The 5,115-nt window shown below is 35.2% G+C and overlaps 1 long non-coding RNA gene across 1 annotated transcript; it reads left to right on the top strand.

Annotated features, from left to right (window-relative positions):
* Window positions 1-207: 207 nt before the first annotated feature.
* Window positions 208-2,772, top strand: LOC128031373 (uncharacterized). The gene is made up of 4 exons (XR_008188081.1): window positions 208-268; window positions 1,225-1,245; window positions 1,352-1,411; window positions 2,728-2,772. It is a non-coding gene; the product is annotated as an uncharacterized LOC128031373 (long non-coding RNA).
* The last annotated feature ends 2,343 nt before the right edge of the window (window positions 2,773-5,115 follow it).

The raw sequence follows: 5,115 nt of genomic DNA, 5'->3' as shown, positions 1-5,115 counted from the left end.
GGCAAATTAGGCATTTTTTGTTTTATTTTTATGCCATGTAAAAGAGCACAGGTGTGGTGATATTTAAATAGCAATAATAATAATAATAATAATAATTATAATAACTTTGCTTAAACCTCACAAATTTTCAATTGTTGCTCACGTGCAAAGCCCACGCAACAACCTGGCAGAATGTAAACTGATGTTTGTGTGACGTGTTGAGTGCGAGCAAAACTGACGTCTCTCAGAGTGGATCACTACCTAGACGCCAGCTGCGAGATTTTCTGAGGTTAGTACCTTTTACTTAACAAATTTATTTTATAAGTTACTTTAACAACGTAAACCATTACCAATATCAATTAAATATAGCTAAATTTATGAAGAAAGTAAATAATACAATCTAATAGGCTATTATTAACAGGACAGTCTGAAGGAACTTTTAGTTTTCCTCAAAAACTGCCGCTTTCATATCCCATTATGTCATACAGTTAACTGACTGCCTTTTCCAGTTGGACCCAATGTAGTATTTACACAAACAATGTTTTTCCGTATTTTTTTACGACCAGTTATGGTAGCTATATTTTACTCGTCATTTAAATGTGTGTGACGTTAGGCTATTTAAAGTAACGTTGGCGCGAATTCTCAAACGCACTCTCTCGCAGTCTCTCTCCCCCAGTCCACCGCAAGAAAGAGCACACACTCAATTGATACTGAAATAATGTATTGGCGCTATAGATTTGGCAAACGCTCCAGTGTATATTAGTGCTTATTTGTGTTCACTCTCTGGAGAATGGCAAATTAATCTTACAACGCGTTTTGCTGCGGTGAGCATAAATGTAATTAGCCATTCACAGACATAACGTTAACGTTAGTTGTCTGGTCTCTTGAACGCAATGACCTATCAAAGGTGTTCAAGTTAGTCAGAATCTACTCACTGCTCATAACGCCATTTTAATTCAGTTCCGAATTATGCAGGCTCGCGAATCCTCTCATCAACAAAGTCTAGACAAGATGTAAGAGGTTTTTTTGACCGACAGCCAATTGAATGCTGCAAACTGTCTGGTTCACCGTGCGATTCACTCTGCACGTGACAGAAATATGACATGTTAAAATAGTAACGCTTTTAAAGCAATGTAAAGGCAGACCAATAGATTAACTGAAACATATTAATTGCAAAATATTTTAGATATTCTATGCTAATTATTGGTAAAATATATGATATGATATTCTTCTCCCTTTTTTCAGTGTTGATTGTCATCTGATTGTGTAAGTGATCCCAGATCTGTGATTTAACATGTTCATATAGTCATTAGCCAATAATCATTGACGAAAAATAATGTTTCTTCTTTTTCTCTTTTCCCTGTGTCAACAGGAGCTAACTACAGCCCAAAGGCTCTTTTAAGAGCCACAAGCACTGAGGATCTTTGGCTTTGTAAGTATATGTTTTGACTATCAGATGCATTACATGATTAACATATTGTAATACATAACTTGCAGGGCTTTACACTTACATTTCCTTTTAGGAGCACTTAGGTCATTTTTATTTTTATTTTTATCTAACCTTAATAAAAATTAAAGTAAAACCCTGCCCTCTATTTAATATTCAGTTTCACATGGAAATACTTCACAACACTGGAGAAAAGTTGTTTGCAACTTTCTGTTCACTGGGACTTTAATGAGGCTCTGAAGGGGCAAGAATGCATTTAAATTTATGATAACAATATGCTATGAGTTTAATGTTTTAAATGGAAGGTTTGAATATAGAAATATTAAATGGTTTAAATAACTGAAAAAATACTTTAAAAATTAAACTAAAACTGCCAGTAGGGGACGGCAAGTCATTGTCTTTGTCACTGAATGATTCATTCAGTCAGTTCATTCAAATGGCAGATTTATTCAGGAACAAAGCAAGCGACTTTTTGAATGGGTCATTGACTCACTAAATTTGTTTGAAAAGGCAGATTCATTCATAAACGAAACACCGCTGTGTAGTAGTGGGAAGTTTGGATCATTTTACTGACTCGGATATTTGAGTCTCGTTCAGCAAAATTAAACAATCTTTTTCGAGTAATTTCGTTCATTTCGGAATAATATAAATAAAATGGTATGTTAAATATCCCAACACATCTAGAACTTGAAAATGTTGATTACATTAGTAAAAAGAATACAAAATAAACTATAGGTTAATGCAGCCAAAGCCAAATAATAAGAAACCAAAATGTTTTATTAATGATTAGTTGTTAGGTCTTAAGTTCAGGCTATTGCAGTCTGACTCTGTTAGTTCACCTCACCTCCTGATCCGAGGCGTTCTTTCCTTTGCAACTTCATATTTATCACGTTTGTTCTAGTTTGTTTAGCTGTCTGCTCGTCAGTGTCTGACTCTGATCTGTCTGCTGGCCTGTGCCATGTGTGAAACAGAAACGATTAGTTAATCTTTTCGAGTCTCGGGTTCAGGTCTGAGTCTTTCGTTCTTCCTCAGTCCCATAGAGGATATGCTGTCAATACCGGAAAGAGAAATGATTCGTTCATCTCTCGAGTCTTCGGGTTTGAGTCCTTCGTTCTTTTGTCACATGACCGCTGGTATCTCACATCACAACATTAGATTCGTATTATTGACTGCGTCTGACTGTATATTGTTTTATATTTAGGAATTAAAATACAAAATATTTGCAATAAACATTATCTGAAAAATAAAAGTTCCATCTATATATCATTCAATATCTGAGAATCTTTTTTTTTTTCTTTCAGCCAACCTCAACCAAGATGTCGGTTGAGCAGGAGATGACATTGCCTACCACACAACAGGTGATCATGCTAGGTATGAGAAATAATTGTTGATAATTCTATTACAAGAAACAATTTAGCTGAAGATGCCTTTGTTTTAGGGAGTAGTCTGCTGTTTGCAACCTACTGGATGGTCAGAATTGAGCAGAAGGTCTTCTATGAAGCTAACCAACTTCATAACTTTGCCAGTGCTTTCGCTGTCTTTTTCGGCTCCTTTTATGTGTTCAATCTGGAGTATCAGGAGCCAGCATCCACTACGCTGGAGACGGTACAGAGGTGAGTAATTCACCACAAAAAAACTTATGTTACTTATGGATTAGTTAACCCAAAATTAAAATTAATGTATATCATGTATTCACACCCCATGTAATTCCAAACCTGTATGACTTTCTTTTGTGTAATACAAAAAGAAGATCATTTGAAGAATGTTGATTGTATATATATATATATATATATATATATATATATATATATATATATATATATATAGTATTTTCCGGACTATAAGTCACACTTTTTTTCATAGTTTGGCTGGTCCTGCGACTTATAGTCAGGTGCGACTTATTTATCAAAATTAATTTGACATGAACCGAGAGAGATGAACCAAGAGAAAACATTACCGTATCCAGCCGCGAGAGGCCGCTCTAAATAAATGCGACCTATAGTCCAGTGCGACTTATATATGTTTTTTTTCCTTGTCATGACGTATTTTTGGACTGATGCGAGTTATATCTTATATCTGGTGCTGGTGCTACAATCTGTAGAACTTGCTGTGTGAGTGTGTTACTCCAAGGATGTAATTGTTTTGTTTTGTTTTCTTTATTTATTTATTTTCCCCTTTCTCCCTGTTTCTCTCTCTACATCCCATTTGCAGAAAGGAATTGATGCCACCTGACACCAGTGGTCTGCTGTGATTGGTGGAGTAGAAGTTTGGAACTGTTTCTGAAGTGTATTTTTATTGTGATTTTTTTTTTATTTTGTTTTGTAACTTAGTTTTGACAAAAAAGCACAATAAAGAATATGTTGATGTACATGGACTCAAGTCACTTTTTTGGGAATTTGTTAAATTCAATAGCATTAATGTAAAATATAAATATTAAAATATTTTTAATAAATTACAATAAAATGACTAATATACTGTAAAATTAAATTGCAGTAAGGGAATCATACTGTAAAATTAAATCACGGTAAGGGCATTTTACTGTAAAATGTAATCACGGTAAGGGCATCTTACTGTAAAATGAAATTGCGGTAAGGGCATCTTACCGTAAAACACATTTACAGGTAAGCTACTGTAAAGGGGAACTTACAGTAACTTACTGGCAATAGTGCTGCCAGTAAGTTACCGCAAAAATACAATAAAAAGTCTAACAGTGCACTTAAATAGGGCAAAATACAGGTGTGATGCATCAGGCATAATGAGTGGTAGTCTGGTGAGAGGCGCCAACAGCTGACCAGTCCATTTAAGGGTTCCTTACAGTTTCATCCATCGCACCCAAAGATAAACTGCAGTGCTTTACAACTATAGAACAGGAAGCGATAAATAAACTTATCACTGCATCTAAACCAACAACATGTTTATTAGATCCTGTATCCACTAAATTACTGAATGTGTGAGAAGGGTCTGGCTGCAGACTTGCACTTGCACTCTCAGACTCGCATTCTCAGACTTGCACTCTCAGACACTTGTGCTTCCGCTAGCGATGTCACTTGCAGTCTTTATTTTTTATTTTGTTTAACTTTTTTATAACTTTTTTTTGAATCTCTCAACATTTTACAACAGTAGCCAGGTGCAAAAGACAAGAGAATAGAAACTAAATTACAATGTCACTTGCAATCGCTACTTGCACTCTCCGCTGCCTGTGACGTCACTTGCATTCAACACAAATGTTGCCAATGGAGGCAAGACGCTGTGGTGGTGATTAAACGATTAAAACTAATTTAGTACTATAACATAAAGGGTCCTGCAAGAAAAAGACACCAGAATATGAATGCAATGTACAAAGTCTTTCGTTAAGCATTTTCCTCCTGTAGAAGAAACAAACACTTAATATGGCATAATGTAGTAAGATACATCAAGTTCAATTAAAAGACCAAATTTGATATATAGTTATTATTTAAAATACTACAAGGTAAGCAGTTGGCTATGAACACAATGCGCAAACTTTGTCCTCACATACAACAAAACGCTTAATGTGGCCTAATAACAGACTAAGATTATAAAGACAATTTAGTAGGCCTAGCCTACATGTCTTGTTGTTGAGTCAACGTTTATACAGATCAGCAAATATGAACGCGCATTATGCGCTGTTAAAGAGTTGGATTCCCATGCTAAACATGGACAAAGTTTCA

The sequence above is a fragment of the Carassius gibelio genome, chromosome A17, assembly GCF_023724105.1.
Source record: "Carassius gibelio isolate Cgi1373 ecotype wild population from Czech Republic chromosome A17, carGib1.2-hapl.c, whole genome shotgun sequence".
Classification (NCBI taxonomy): Eukaryota; Metazoa; Chordata; class Actinopteri; order Cypriniformes; family Cyprinidae; genus Carassius; species Carassius gibelio.
The sequence above is the reverse complement of the archived record's forward strand: the minus strand, read 5'-3'. Positions and strand labels throughout refer to the sequence as shown.